At 51.2% G+C, this 15,414-nt stretch overlaps 1 long non-coding RNA gene across 2 annotated transcripts in view; it reads right to left on the reverse strand.

Annotated features, from left to right (window-relative positions):
• Positions 1 to 7,507: 7,507 nt before the first annotated feature.
• LOC107182297 overlaps positions 7,508 to 15,414 on the reverse strand; it is a 10,691-nt gene continuing 2,784 nt past the window's right edge. The window contains exons 2-4 of one of the 2 annotated variants that reach the window (XR_001513015.1): positions 15,111 to 15,276; positions 8,960 to 12,141; positions 7,508 to 8,000 (exon numbers count right to left, since the gene is read on the reverse strand). This is a non-coding gene — a long non-coding RNA (uncharacterized LOC107182297). Of the gene's footprint in view, positions 8,001 to 8,531; positions 12,142 to 15,110; positions 15,277 to 15,414 lie in introns of both variants that reach the window. The other variant, XR_001513014.1, reaches the window with a different exon arrangement.

Raw genomic sequence — 15,414 nt, forward strand, 5'->3', positions numbered from 1 at the left:
ATGGGGCAGCCCCTCAACCTCTGATCGCCCTGCTGCTCTGTGTGTGACAGGGTGCGGAGCCCTAACCACTCCCCCCCCCACCCCCCCCACACACGGGCCCTGCTCTGTGACAGGGTAGAGCCATAAACTCCCCATCGGCCCTGCCCTGAGTGTGACAGGGTGCGGCGCCCCAACCCCCTGATCTGCCTGCTCTGTGTGTGACAGGGGCCGATGCCCCAACTCTCCTATCTGCCCTATTCTGTGAGCGATAGGGGGGAGCTCCTAACCCCCTGATCAGCCCTGCTCTGTGCGTGACAGGGTACGAAGCCTCAGCCCCCCTGATGGGCCCTGCTCTGTGAATGACAGGGGGCGGCGCCACAACCTCCCCATCGACCCTGCCTTGAGTGTGACGGGAGCGGTGCCCCAACCCCCCAATCAGCCCTACCCTGAGCGTGACAGAGGGTGGCATCGCAACCTCCCAATCTGCCCTGCTCTGTGCATGACAGGGGGCGGAGCCCCAACTCCCCAGTCAGCCCTGCTCCGAGCCCAACCAGGGGCTGCACCTAGGGATTGGGCCTGCCCTCTGCCACCCGGGAGCAGGCCTAAGCCAGCAGGTCATTATCTCCCGAGGGGTCCCAGACTACGAGAGGGCACAGGCCAGGCTGAGGGACCCTCCCTCCCTCCCAAGTGCACAAATTTTTTGTGCACCGGGCCTCTAGTATATATATAAAAGCCTAAGAGACTGTTACGACTGAATGCACACTGACCACCAGGGGGCAGACGCTCAACAAAGGAGCTGCCCCCTGGTGGTCAGTGCGCTACCACAGCCAACCTCCTGCAGCTGGCCAACCTCCCTTGGTCACCCTCCCTCCATCCCCCCCAACCCCACTCCCCTTCCGCAGGCCAATCTCCTGCGGTCCCTCCCGATCAGCCCCGATCAGGACTGGGTGTAGATCGCCAGCCAGGCCGAAGAACCCCACCTGTGCACGAATTTGTGCACCGGGCTTCTAGTAAATAAATAAAATGTGCTCTATAGGCCTTTATCTATTCTGCCCAGAATTTTTGTTGGAGTGACCAAAAGAGCCCTGGGCCAGAGAGGGGAGGCCACTTGCTTGAGGTCACACAGCAGAAGAGAGACAGAGCTGGAGTTTGGCCCTGTAGCACCCATCCTAACCCCCAACCTTAATTTCTCCCAAGCTCCTGGCTTAAGGTGTTTGCTGACTCCTCCAGTTCAGGCAGGACAATAGGCTGTGTGATCTACAGCGATTCTGCCTTTAAAGCCGAGAAGTCCTTCTTATATCTCAGGGCCCAGAGCATGTTGTACATGTGAGAGAAGACCCCAACTGTGGAATCCAGAGGGGCTGAATCCCAGGTCTGCCACCGGCAGGCTGTGCACTTCAGGGAAGACCTCAGCCTCCATTTCCCTGTCTAGTATGACCAGCAGGCAGGTCAGGTGCTCTGCAGGTGACAGGGTGCTGTGTTTAGAGTGTCTGACATCTCAGAAAGCACAGTGCTACACCCCACAAAGTGGAAATTTCTGGAGCACAGGCAGCGTCATTGGTGCTAAGAGGAAATGGGCTACTTAGTGCAAACTTTGGAATCAGTTTGGATTCAAATCCTGGCCCCACACTCAGCAACTGCGTGACCCTAAGTGAGTCAATTTCTGGCTGTTACTTTCCTTAGTGTCCGCATTGGGAAATGGGGATTCATTCATTTATTCATTCATTCATTCATTCTTCATTCCACACACATGTGCTGAGCCCCTCTCATGCCAGAGGGAATGCTCCTAGATGCTGCAGATTCGGAAGTGAAGAAATTGAACCAAGTCCTTCTTCTCATGGGGCTGACAGAGTGGGGGAGCCAGACAGCAAAGAAACAGACACACATGTAGCATGTAGGACAGTGATGGCGAACCTTTTGAGCTCGGCGTGTCAGCATTTTGAAACACCCTAACTTAACTCTGGTGCTGTGTCACATATAGAAATTTTTTGATATTTGCAACCATAGTAAAACAAAGATTTATATTTTTGATATTTGTTTTATATATTTAAATGCCATTTAACAAAGAAAAATCAACCAAAAAAAATGAGTTTGTGTGTCAACTCTGACACGCGTGACATAGGTTTGCCATCACTGATGTAGGATAAGGATGAGACCCACAAAGCCAACTAAAGCCGAGGAAGGACGGGGAAATGGGAGGAGCTCTCTGAGACAGGGTGGTCCGGGAGGCCTTCCTGAGGAGGTGACATCAGGAGAGAGTCTTGGATGGTGTGAGAAGTGAGGTTCTGGGGCAGCTAAGCCTGGTTGCTCTCCCATTACCCTGTAACTATTTCTGGGCCTCCTCCAGCTGAATTCTTTCTCAGAGCAGGAACACATGATGGCCAGCTCTATGTCCTGGGCATCAGACACCCTGGCTCTCTTCTCCCCCTCCCCCCAGTGTCCAGGCCAGCAGCAAGGCTGCCTGTTCTGGCTCCAAAAGCTCTCTTGAATCCATCATTTCTCTCCATCCACCTCCAGTTCCTGCCTGGACTATTACAGTAGCTCCGTCTAGTCCCCTGTTCCTGCCTCACTCTCCTACTGCCTTTCTTTCCCACAGCATCTGCATTAGTTCACTCTGGCTGCTGTAACAAATTATGACAAACTTGGCAGCTTAAAATAACAAATTTATGTTCTTTTTAAAAATATATTTTTATTGCTTTCAGAGAAGAAGGGAGAGGGAGAGAGAGATTGAAACATCAATGATGAGAGAGAATCAATAATCAGCCTCCTACACGTCCCCTATTGAGGATCAAGCCTGCAACCTGGGCATGTGCCCTGGCCAGGAATCAAACCGGAACCTCCTATTTCATAGGTCGACTCTCAACCACTGACCCACATGGGCCGGGCATACATTTATTTTCTTATTAGAAGCCCAGTGCATGAAATTCGTGCACTCGGCGGGGGAGGGGGTAAAGAGAAGAGGGGAGAGGGAGTAAGGGAGTGGGGGAGGTGGTCTCTCAGCCAGGCCTGTGCCCTCTCACAGTCTGAGAGCCCTCAGGGGATGTTGGACTGATGGCTTAGGCCCGCTCCCCAGCAGTCAGACATCCTTAGTGCTGCCGCAGAGGCAGGAGAGGCTCCCACCACCACCGCTGCACTGCCCGGCTTCTGTCTGAGCAGAGCTCCCCCTATGCGAGTGCACTGACCACCAGGGGGCACCTCCTGCGTCGAGCATCTGCCCCCTGGTGGTCAGTGGGCATCACAGTGACCGGTCGTTCTGTGGTTCAGTCAATTTGCATATTAGCCTTTTATTATATAGAATAGTTCTGGAAGTCAGAAGTCTGATTCTCAGAATCAGTCTCACTTGGTTAAAGTCAACGTGTTGCCCTTTTCAGCTTCCAGGGCTCCCCTGCATTCCTTGGCTTGTGGCCCCTTCCTCCATTCCTCTGGTCTGTTTCTGTCCGTCTCTTTCTTGTCTCTGCCTTCCCTTTTTTTGTAATCAGCCCTCCCTCTGCCAGCATCTTAGAAGGACTCATGTGATTACATTGAGCCCACTCAGAGAACCCAAGATAATTTTCCCACCTCAAGATCCTTAACTAAAGTCACAGCTGCAGAGTTCCTTCTGCCATCTAAAGTAACACTGATAGGTTTGGGGAGTAAGATGTAGACATCTTTGGGGGGCATTATTCAACTGACCATAACCTCCAAAGAGACCCTGTTTGAATCTAAGTCAGATCCTGTGCCTCTTGTGCTCAAAATCCTCCCATGACTCCCACTTTCCTCAGAGTACATGCAAAACCCTTGCAGTGGCCACACGGCCGTGCACATTGGTGAGTTATTACTTCTCCAATCTCCTTTCCTTCTCCTCTCCTCCTCCCTCACTTGGCTCCAGCCACAGACCTTCTTGCTGTACCTCAGCACTGCATGGAAGCTCCTGCCTCAGGGCCTCCCTCTGCCTTGAATCTTTCACCCTGCCTCTTCCCAGGGCTGGTTCCTTCAGGTCTCCCCTCATCAGAAAAGCCCTCTTGGACACCACCCTCTCTGTAATGGCCCCTCCCTCTCTCTACGGTCACATTTAGCACACTCTGAAATTATCTTGATCGTCTATTTGTTTTCTTGTGTATTGTCCACAGTTCAAAGGCTGTCATTCCTAACATTCCAGCAGGTCTTTGATGTATCTCCTGCACCAAGGACAGGGCCTGGCACATAGTAGGTACTTAATGAATCCATGTATGGCCAATTTCAAATGTCCCTCAATACTGCTTTGAACAAAATACAAATTCTTTAAAGGCATTCTGATCTTTCTAGTGACTTTTTTTTACCTTATCTATTTTCTCAGTTAATGATTAAAACACTGTCTTCATATGTAAAAAGGTATTGAGGCATCATTTATACCAGGCAAACAAGGACTTAGAAGGGCCTGGAATAGAGTTAGTGTCTCCTAAGAACTGAAACCATCAGAAATCACAGTGGGGTCTTCTGGTGAAGAGCAGGAGCAATGAGTGGGCCACTTGGGGGAGTGGTTCTCTCTCTCTCTCTCTCTCTCCCCCCCCCTCTCTCTCTCCAAAGCTTCTAGCTCAAGCTTGGCATTAGGCAGCTGCTCAGAAAGTGGGAGCTGCTATCTGGTTAAGAGGGTGGCCAGGTTAGGGTCCTGGCTCTGCCACCTGTTAGCAGGTGGCCTTGGGAAAGTGACTGCAGCTCTCTGAGCCTCAGTTTCTTCACCTGTGAAATGGAATAATAATAACGCTCATTCTCTTGGGGGTGTCAGGAGGATTGAGACCATGCCCTGTACACAGTAAATGCTCAAAAAATGGGAACTTGGAAGTTGAGGATGACGAAGACTCCTGGAAGAAAGTGGGAGCAAAAGAAAGGATGCTTTGCAAGTGCTACCTGGCGTCTCCAGAATGTGTGTCCCCGCATTAATGGGGGACACGCTGGCACAACTGCCCACACCTAGAGGGCAGCTGGCTCAGCCCCTCAGCCCTGCGGGGTCATTTAATAATTAAGCTGGATAAGGGATGATGAGGTTGGAAGGCCCGCAGTGACCAGGGCCTGGCCTTGTTTGGCTTTGGTGACGCGATGGCCCTGGGACCACGGCCTTCTGAAGCCCATAAACTGGGGGTTGGGCCCTGAGAGAGGCAAGGCCAGGCCAAGGTCTGTGCTGGTGACCTCATGCTGAGTCCTGCAGGAGTGGGAGGGGGCAGTCAGCGGCTGCATGAAAGAGAGTGGAATGAGGGCTGTTTTGCACAGTCACTGCCCACTTGCACCGTTTCTTTCCTTCCCTACCCAACACCCTCTTGTGCTCACTTCCAGTTTACTGAGCACTTACTATGTGAAGGCTCTGCGAAAGCTCAGCATATAGATCGACTCCCACCAACCCCATCATGAAGGGGGTGCTCTGTCCTCTCCCCACGTGAGTGAGGCTGCCATTGCCCAGGTAAAGAATCGAAGGACCTGAGCATGAGTCACCAGACCGTGAGGGCAGAGCCACATCCCGACCCAGGCCTGGGGTCTCCCAAGCTTTCACCTAATCCCCTGCCCCACCCATGGTCTTGCTGCCTCTTCCTTTGTTGTTCCTCCTCTCTCTCTCTCCTCTCTGGCTTTGTCTCTCTTCCTGGTTTCCTCTGAACAACTTTTTGTTTTCTCTATCTCTGTGTCTCTCAATTTCTGCCTCAATTTCTCTTTTTCACGGTTTCATCCCCTCTTCCTAGTTTTCTGTTTCCTTGTCTGTTTCTGTATTTCTCTTTTTTGCCTCTCTCTCTCTCTCTCTCTCTCTCTCTCACTTAATCACTTAGCATAATGCTCTCAAGGTCCAAGGCATTCTCCCTGTTTTTCTCTCCTCTTCTCCCCCACTTGCCCGTCTCCCTCTGACCGCCCCGCCTCGCGGCCCTGTCTCCCTGCAGCCAGCCCTGTCCTGACGCCAGCACATTATGTCCCTGGTCAGACCCTGACGTCAGGCAGGGCCTGGCAGGCGGCCACGGGCAGCTGCCGGGCAGGCGGAGGGAGGGCACGCCTTCCCGGTCCCCATTGTGGTGGCCGCCTGCCCAGCCTCGCAGCTCACAGCTCAGGCTTCAGTCCCCCAGGCCTGGCCTCAGCTGGCTGGAGCGTGGTGGGCACTTGGTGGCTGCCTGGCCTGTGAGCCTAGGGCTGCAGGTCACTCCCTCTCCCTCCCACCATCTTGATCCCACAAGAGAGCTCCTACTTGGTCCCAGAGGAGGGGCAGTACAGAGAGGGGACAAGACCTGGAGTCAAGTTCTGGCTGTGTGACCGTGGGCATGTCACCCAGCCTCTCTGAGCTTCATCTCTCCATAAAACGAGGCCATCGAGGCACCTGCCTCTCAGGTCCACAGGGAGGGACCCTAGCGGGGGTGGCCAGCCCACAGCGGAGCTCAGTGTGCTCGCAGAGGCCATGCAGCAGCCCGCATGGGGAAGGCTCAGAGAGGTGCGCGAGTCCGGGTGACGCACGGCTGGGGGCCACAGCTGGTGTGGAGAGGGCAAGAACGTGCCATGCGGAGGGGCAAGAACAATAAAAGAGCGCCTCACCCAAAATGCAAACAGCGTCCCCGCCAGGAAACCCTCCCCAATCCCAGTTGGTCTCAGGCCCCATGAGGGCTTGAAGAAGTGGTTAAAAAAATGTAATATTTCTTGTTTGGTCTGTTTGCTTTTCTCTCCCCCCCACAATCCCCCCCACCACCACCACCATTTTCAAAGCAATGCAATTTTCTTGAAAGCCATTTTGAAGGGCACCTGAGCATCCTGGTTTAAAGACAGGTTGTAGGGCTAGGCAAGCCTGGGTCAAATGCAGCTGTGTGACCTCGGGCCAGTGGCTTCACCTGCTGAGCCCCCGTTTCCTCATCTGTCAAGGGGATAATAAACATATCTGTCTTAGAGGATCAAGCAAAACAATGTCTGTAAAGCACAGTAACCTTTTTCTCATCTTTTTTATTCTTCTAATGTATGTATGTATGTATGTATGCATGTATGTTATTAATTCTCACTCGAGGATATTTTTCCATTGATTTTTAGAGAGAGTGGAAGAGAGAGGGAAAGACAGAGAAAAACATCGATGTGAGAGAAACACATCGATTGGTTGCCTCCTGCGTGAACCCTGACCAGGGCCCCCTGCCGGGAAGGAGCCTGCATCCAAGTTGCCCTTGACCGGAATCGAACCCGGGACCCTTACGTTTGCAGGCCGACACTCTATCCACTGAGCCAAACCAGCTAGGGCTGTTCTTCTAACTTTAAATATAGGAGATACAGAAAAATACAAAGAAGAAAACAAGGTCACCCAGAGAGAAGCATCCGAAGATTTTCGTGGGAATTCGGCTCAGGTAATGTATTTAGATTGCGATCCTACTGTTGCCTGCTTTTTCATTTTTCATAGAAATAAAACCCAACTTGAAGTTTCATTTAAAAAATACCTTTGCTAATTTTATTTTTATTGTTTTTTTTGAATACACACACGTCGGAAAGGTTCGAAGGGTGTCCAGTGAGAAGCGAAGCTCTTTCTCAAGAGCCAGGCCCAAGGGTCCCTCTCCGCTCGCTGAGCCTGACTGGCTCCCCCTGCCCGGAAGTCAACACAGTGAGCAGTTTCTTGCGTGTCTTTCCTTTCTTTCCTGGCGTTAAATAATCTTTGGACACATGATTTCCAACCCCTCTATTCAGTGTGGGTTTGTTTGTGTTTTTAATTCACTCAATTATAAAGCATGACATTCTAAAAAAAAAAAAGAAGAAGAAGAAGAAGAAAAGAAAAATTAGAACGGACAGACAAGCAAAAGAAAAGGAAACACGCAGAATCACCTGCAATGTTACCACCCCTTTAACATTGTGGAGTATATCCTCGCAGCCTATTTCCATAGCTTCGTGTAGGTGCACATTCTTGAAGCACAAGCATCTTTTCTTCTCAGTGCTGATCAAAGTCTGGGATGATGTTTGTGCACTGATCTCTGATCATTATCTGTCTTCCCCGTTGTGCTCGGAGTTCCAGGAGGCTGGGGCGGTCCTGCAAGTGTCCCTACCCCCAGCAGTGTCAGCACACAGTAGGCCTGGAAGGAATGAATGAATGAGCGAATTGCCAAAAGGGATCGCACAATATATCACACTGTCCCGTGACCTATTTTTTTTCACTCAACGTATCGGCAACATCCCTCCACATTTCTAGCTAGGCAGCAAATCCTCATTTTCCATGTCTGCACGGAGGCACCACAATAAACGTCCTTTTGATGCTGGCCAGAAGCTTCTGCCCCTAACTGGGAAATTCTTTTTCAAACCAGATCTGTTAACAAATTCCACATGATCTGCCCGGGCCCCAGCCCGTTGGCCATTTACTTTCAGCCCAACACTTCACTGGTTTCGTGGGCCCATTGTTTTCTGGGACAAGTCAGGATTTACTGCCCGTCCCTGACATCATGTTTTTCCAGAGAAGCTTGAGAGCGAAGAACTCAGCCCACCCCCACCCCCACCCCCGTTTCCGCCTGTTAAGGGTTCTGTATATTTGCTGAAGTTGGGAAACTTGGTGTAACCCTTGCCTCCCTGGCTGCCTTGTCACAAATGGCTCACACCAAGCTCATTCCTACCTCAGGGCCTTTGCACTGGTTGCTTCCTGTGCCTGGAATATACTTCTCTCGTGCATTCTTCAGGCCTCTGCTCAAATGTCACCCCCTCAGAGAGGACTTGCTCAACCATTTTTCTGCATTAGCATCTCGAAGTCACTTATCCAGTTTTACATTTCTTCATAAAACATTTCTCAGCACCTGGTTTTGTATCCTATTATGTTGTCTTATGCTAGTATAGTGGGGTTTTCTTATTTACTGTCCATCTCGCCCACTATGAGGGCACGAACTTGGTTTGTTTTCTTCTCACAGTATCCTCAGCACCTAACCCAGGGCCTGGGGTATTGCAGCTGCTCAGAACCTATTGGTTGAATCCATCCATGTTAGTTCCAGGGCTCTAAGGTTCCTTCCTTCATTTATCTATTGGCCCGGCCAGCACATTGAGCACCTACTGTGTGCCAGGGCCCATCTGAAGGATGTGGTCAGTGGTCCAGGAAACACATCTACACCAGATAACGGCATCCGATGACTTGCTGGCTGCAGGCGGCCCAGAGAGAACAGGGCTTAGGGCCTGAGGGACATGGGTTCTCAGCTCTAACTCGGCATTTGCCTAGCTGGGTAAACTGCAAGGGAGACACACACGAGGATGATAGCCTTGTCGTCTTTACTTCTCCCTGCTATTCTTTCACCATAAGAGGAAGAGAAATAAAAAAGTGAGGCCAGAAACCTTTTTGGATTTCTCCCACAAGCCCAGCGTCTTTACTTGGGCGCTAAGCTTTGCTCTACTTTCTGGCTGCTCCATACCTTGCATACCTCCTTCAGGGAAGCTCCTACCTTAGTAGCTATACCTTCCAAAGGAAGATGCCAGAAAACTCGCTTTCCCAGCCTCCCTTGCAGGTTGGTGCAGGCGTGGGACTTGGGCTTCATCGGCCAGACATGCTGCCAGAGATGTGCAATCAGACAAGAAGCACAGGACAAGAGCTGGGGAGGAGCGTGGGCCCGGCCCTGGGCGGTGCAGTGAGCGGGGCCCTCTGGGAAAGAGCAGGCTCACGGGGGCAGCTCGTCCATAAATCCTGGGTCTCATGCTAAGAACCACCCCGTAACCTTGGAAACCAGCCAAGTGGTGGCTTCTACTGCTTGCAACTCAGACCCTCCTGACTGACAGTAGATCATTCTAGGTTCTTCAGCTTCATGGCCAATTATTTCTTATCATTCTCTTTTATTCAAGAACTATTAGAAAATGACTATCCATGATTCCACCTTGGTGACTGGAGGCAAAGGTTTTGAATGTTAAAATTGTTACCCTGGCTCCACCATGAAGCCCCTCTTCCCCTGCTTTGGGGAAGGGGGGCATGCATGTCACTTTGGAAAGCCGTTAGGTCACAAGCATTAACGGTATTAAGGATGCTCATGTTCTTTGACCTCCAAATCCCTTTTCTGGAATTCTGTACTGAGGAAATAATCAGAAATAGTGAAAATGCACAAAGATGTTCACAACAGAGTTATTTATAGTGAGGAGTCAGAAGCGACCTAAATGCCCACTGACCAAGGAATGGTTTCGTTAATTAAGTGATAATCCCCAAAGAATGTGAGTGACGATTCCCCTGGCAAAGTATCAGTGCAATGCTCAGGATTAGGGTCATCTTGGAGTGACTGTGAAATCAAAGTAACAGGAGCTGAAATAAAATAGAAGTTGGCTTTTCTCTTATGTAAAGGAAACGTGGAGGCGGCACTCCAGGCTAGTGGATGACTTTGTAAACTACTCAGGGATTCAGGTTCCTTTTCTCTTGTTGCTCCACCATAGCCCAAAATAACCTCTTAGGTTCTGGCCATTACATCTGCATTCCAGCCAGCAAGGAGGATGGGAAGAAAAACAGGTATCCTCTCCCTGAGGACACTACTTAGAAGTTACTTATATTCCATTGGCCAGAATTTAGTCACATGAACACACCTAACTGCAAGGAAGTGTGGGAAATGTAGTTTTTGGTGTGTTTTTTTTCAGGGTGGGCACATGCTTAACCAAATGGGCATGGGATTTCTGTTACTAAAGAAGAGGGAAAGATGACAGAACTTGGGAGAAACAGGGGTCTCTACCACAATAGGCAACAATTAAAAATAATGTCAAAGAGGATTTTGTAGTAACATGAAAATATGATCTTGTGTAATTTGGGAAAAGTGGGATTTGAAATTGTATATGAAGTGTAATTGCAATGGTGTAACAAAATTTCAAAGCAGAGAAAGCTGCTCAGAGGACAAAACTGCTAGCAAGTTGGCCTTAGCGGGCAGTCCAGTAACAAATTTCATTATTTTTACTCTTTCTTCTATATTTTCCAAATTGTCAATAGCCGAGCAAACTTACCTCCCCGAAAGAAAGTCTCTGTGCAAATCACAGAATCTACTGGAGCTATAATTTGTGCCATGCAAGTTCTGTCCTCAGTTGTGCCAAGGCAGCCAGATGGGGAGAGACAAAATGAAATTATCTCTAGTCTCAGGCATGATTGTGAATGAAGTCCAAGGAACCCACAGAAAGTGACTAGAAAAAGAGAGATCTGGGTTATTACAGGTTCGAGTCTCGGCTTTGCTGAAATGCCAGCAACGTGACCTTGGTCAGACCAGACCACTAACGTCCCTGTCCCTGCATCTGCACAGTGGAAGGATGGACAGCATCCATCTCCAGGTGTGAGGAGGCTGGGAGGAGGTGGTGAGGGTAAGACGCGTGCACAGATCCAGCGCAAAACCGGAGGTTCTCAGCTGGGAGTGGTTTTGTCCCCCAGGGGACATTTGGCAATGTCTGGAGACATTTTTGGTTGTCAACTAAGGGCGGGGGTTAGGGGGTGCTACTGGCATTTAGTGGATGAGGCCAGGGATGCTGCTAAACACTCTACAGTGCAGGCCAGACAACCCCACCTCCCAAACACGCACAAAGCAAAGAATTATCTGGCCTCGAATTTCAATGTGTCTGAGTTGAGAAAACCTGCTCTAAATACACATAGGTTGTTACCACGATCAGGCTTGCTTCCTGGCTTTTGCGCGGTAGCGGCCACTTGGCCACAGGTCTGTGGACACGTGTACTCATGCAAGATGTATTTCCAGAGTCGCGTCAGCATCCCTACTCTGCACTCAGATGCTGTGGCTCTTGAATGCCCCCAGAGGTCTTCTCCAGCTTGTCTCAAGTTCTTAACTAGGAGGCTGACATGCCTCTACCCAGCTGAGCTGTGAGAAGGAGCAGGAGGCCATCAGCCCCCAGCCCAGTGGCAATGCTGCTGCTGCCAGCACACTCGCAGGACAGCCCCCAGTGCTTAGGGCCCCACAGGCACTCTACTTAGATCACTCCATGCTCCGGAACCCCCAGGGCAGGCGCTGCCATCACCCCGTGTCACATGGGGAAACAGGCTGGAGCCTGAACGTCCCAAACCAGACGTTCTCCCCACACCTCACTGTTCTGGCCGAGGCTGCACGTCAGAATCACAGGGGGAGCACTGAGGAAGCCAGAGTCCCAGGTGCTCCACTGGCCCAGTAAGGCAGCCTTGGTTCTGGAATCAAACAGATCTTGACTCGAATCTTGGCTCCTCTACCTCCTGGCTGTGTGACCTGGGGCCAGTGACGTTATCTCTCTGAGCCTCAGGTTTGTCCTCTGAAAAAAGAGCAGCATTAGTTACTATCTCAGGCGGTGGCCAGGAGGATTTAGTGAATGCCCTGCATTGCAGGCTGAGCATGGGGCCTGGTGTACAGTAAGCACACGTGTGTGTGTGTGTGTGTGTGTGCTCTTAAATTGATTCTGGTGTGCCCAGCTAGTTGTCCATCCACCCACCTATTCATCCATCCATCCATCCATCCATCCATCCATCCATCCATCTATCCAATCATCCAACCATCCACATTCATCATCAATCCACCTACCCTTTCACCCCTCCACCATTTATTCATCTAACAAACACCTGCCAAGTAGATCCTTTTCGGAAACCCTATGCTGGACTCAGAGGCACTTGAAACAAATAAGACGTGATCCTTGACACCAGAGAGCTCCCCGAACAGTGGGGGAGGCAAACATGATGGAGGGCAAGGACTCATTCATTCATTTCTTCCGCACATATCCCCTGCTGCCGCCGATGTGTCAAGCTGTGTTAGGCCCCGGGGAGCAAAGATGAAGGCACGAGGTCCTCGGGCTCCCATTCTAACGAGAGACAGAAGTAAATACGAACCAGCCAGGAAGTGCGTGTTCCGTCATCATCTCACTCATTCAGCACCTCTGCTGATGCCTCCCACAGCCTGGGCGCTGGGGACCCCGAGATGGAGGGGACTTGGCCGTACCCACCGGGAGCACAGTCCAGTGGAGGAGCAAGCCCCGTGGGGCGTTTCAGCAGAATGTGATAGGAGCTTCAATTAACAAGCGGGCGGGGGTCCATAGAAGCAAGGAAGGTGGCCAAGGGAGCTTTCTGGAGGAGGCGGGGCCTGGTCCGGGCCTGAAGGTGGACCTCACAACATGTTGGCATCCCTTCCCTTCCCCAACGTGAAGGTCAGACTCAGGAGCCCCCATGACACTCCCACCCCCCAGCCAGCCCTTGTGAGGACAGAACTCCAACCCTGTCTTGGGGCAAGGCCCTGGGCAGCCGGCCGGGTGAACCTTGGAGACCGTCCCACAGTGACCAAGGTCCACTGGTGACATTGAGGTTGTTTGTACAAATGTGCTCCGCTGTTCCAGGCAGTCTTGTTCACAGAAAACAACAACCCTGCTGGCACACTTATGGTGGGGCGCAGAGCGGGGCCGAGAGTGTGTACTGTGCCCAGTGCCCGGGGGGACTGAGGACACTGGTGCCCATGGGAGGAGATGGAGATAAAGGCAGAGCCTGGCCTGGAGATGGGGGCAGGGCCCCATCAGGTAGGCCCTCCTGGGCTTTGGGAAGAACTCGGGTTTGATTCAAATGGGGAGCATTTGAGCTGGATTCAAAGGGATTAAAACACAAGATTCCAAACCTCAAGATAGCTTATGCATTCATTCAACCAGTATCTGAGCACCTACTCTGTTCCAGGCACCTGGGAAGCCAGGGTAAACATAACAGACATAGACTCTGCCTTCCTCAGAGCAGCGGGGACACAGACCCTAAATCAATGACTCACACAAGAAACAGACAGCTATAAGCACGATCAGGGAAGGTTTCTTTAAGGTGCTATGTAGACAGCTGGTTTAGTATTTCATCCAGCCAGTATTTATTGAGCACCATGTCAGGTACTGTGCTGGGTTCAGGGATGAACAATACAGACCCACCCCTGCCCTCAAGGAGCTGGCATTCCAGTGGAGAAGACAAACCTATAAATAATCAACAACCACACAGTGGGGTAGGTGGAGGGGCTGTAGAAGCAGGGAAGGCTTCCTGGAGGAAGCGGGCAAGCAGGAGTTAGGTGAGAAATTGTGCAGGTGAGGACAGGTGGGGTATCTCCGCTTGGTTATCTGCTGGGCCAAGGAAGGAGTGGGGGGAGGAGGTGGTGCAGCCGGGAGAGAAGGTCAAGGCCCATTGGAAAGAGACCCAAGGGAGTGGACACTGCCCTCAGAGGAGCCTCGGAGGGCATCTGCAGGGCTCCCATGGTCTCTCCATCTCTGCCCGGCTGCCTCCTCTTTTGGTCTCTCCCTGTGTCTTTGTCAGAGTCTGAGTTTCAGATTCTCTCACTGCCTCTCTCAGCCTCTCAGTTCCTCTTTGACTCTCTGCCTCGGCTCTGGTCCTCCTCGCGAGATGTCAGTAAGAGACAAGGATACTAGGAAAAATCCCGGGCGGGTGGGCAGGAAGCGAGGTCAGGGGCACAAGGACAGCTGAGCACAGGGACAGGCGGTGACTAAATGTTCTGTTTTGGAAAGACAGCTCTGGTCAGGGGCGAAGGTGGCTGACCACGAAACCTGATAACCTGGCCAAACTCTGCTCTCGCCAGCCCTCTCGCCAGCAGCCCCATGACCCCTGGAGGCTGCACAGAATTTTTCCACAGGGAGGGGGACTGGGGTAAAATGGCCCGGGGGCAGCTTCTCCTCTAGCCAACGGGCCCAACAGGAAGGGACAGAAATAAAGAACAGTGAATTCTCAAGCGAGCCCTCCGTGTGATTTAGAATAGGAAAGCCCTGCTTATCTCTACATGCTTTTCAGAGGTTTAACAATTTACTAAGCACCGTCTGTGAGCCAGGCACTGTGCTGGTACTCACTGCTGAGTCTCTCACGTAGAGCATTGTGGTTTGAGACCATGGACTCTGGAGCCAGGCAGCCTGAGTTTGCACCCTGGTTTTGTAAACTAGTAGCTCTGTGACCCTGTATAACTTACTAAACCGCTTTCTTCATGCATAAAACGGGAAGAAAATAGCCCCTGTCTCATACATTTGAGATCCAGATTAATAATAGCTCATACAGGTCAAGTGCCTGGACTGGTGCATGGCACAGAGTAAGTGCTCAACAAAACTCAAGCTATTATCATGTGAGCCTTGTGATGGAAGAACTAATGCTAAGCAGGCAGAGGAAGCCAGGAAATCCCTGCCTCATTGCCTCCTAGCTCCGTGGCCTTGATCAAGTCTCACAATCTCTCTGAGCATCAACTTCTCACAGTGAAGATGGTCTTGGTGCTCACCTCACCACGCAGTTGAGAGGTTCTGTGTACATGTCGGTGGAGAGCATTGAGGTCACAGGTGCAGAAAGTAAGGCCCAAAGATGGTCCTTAGGTTTGTTTCCTGTGTCCAGCAGGCTCGGGGTCCCCAGAACACCTATGATGTGCAGGGTCCTGTGCTCTTCCTGTCCTGAAAGACAGTAGCGAACAGTTGCAGAAGAAGGGAACCCCCTTGGCACCCAGCTTTGGTTATCACAGGCATTATCAACCCATTTCACAGAGGTGGAAATTGAGGTTTGGGGAGGGAAAGAGGCTGAGCAAAGTAAAA

Source organism: Myotis davidii, unplaced genomic scaffold, assembly GCF_000327345.1.
Source record: "Myotis davidii unplaced genomic scaffold, ASM32734v1 scaffold935, whole genome shotgun sequence".
Lineage (NCBI taxonomy): Eukaryota > Metazoa > Chordata > Mammalia > Chiroptera > Vespertilionidae > Myotis > Myotis davidii.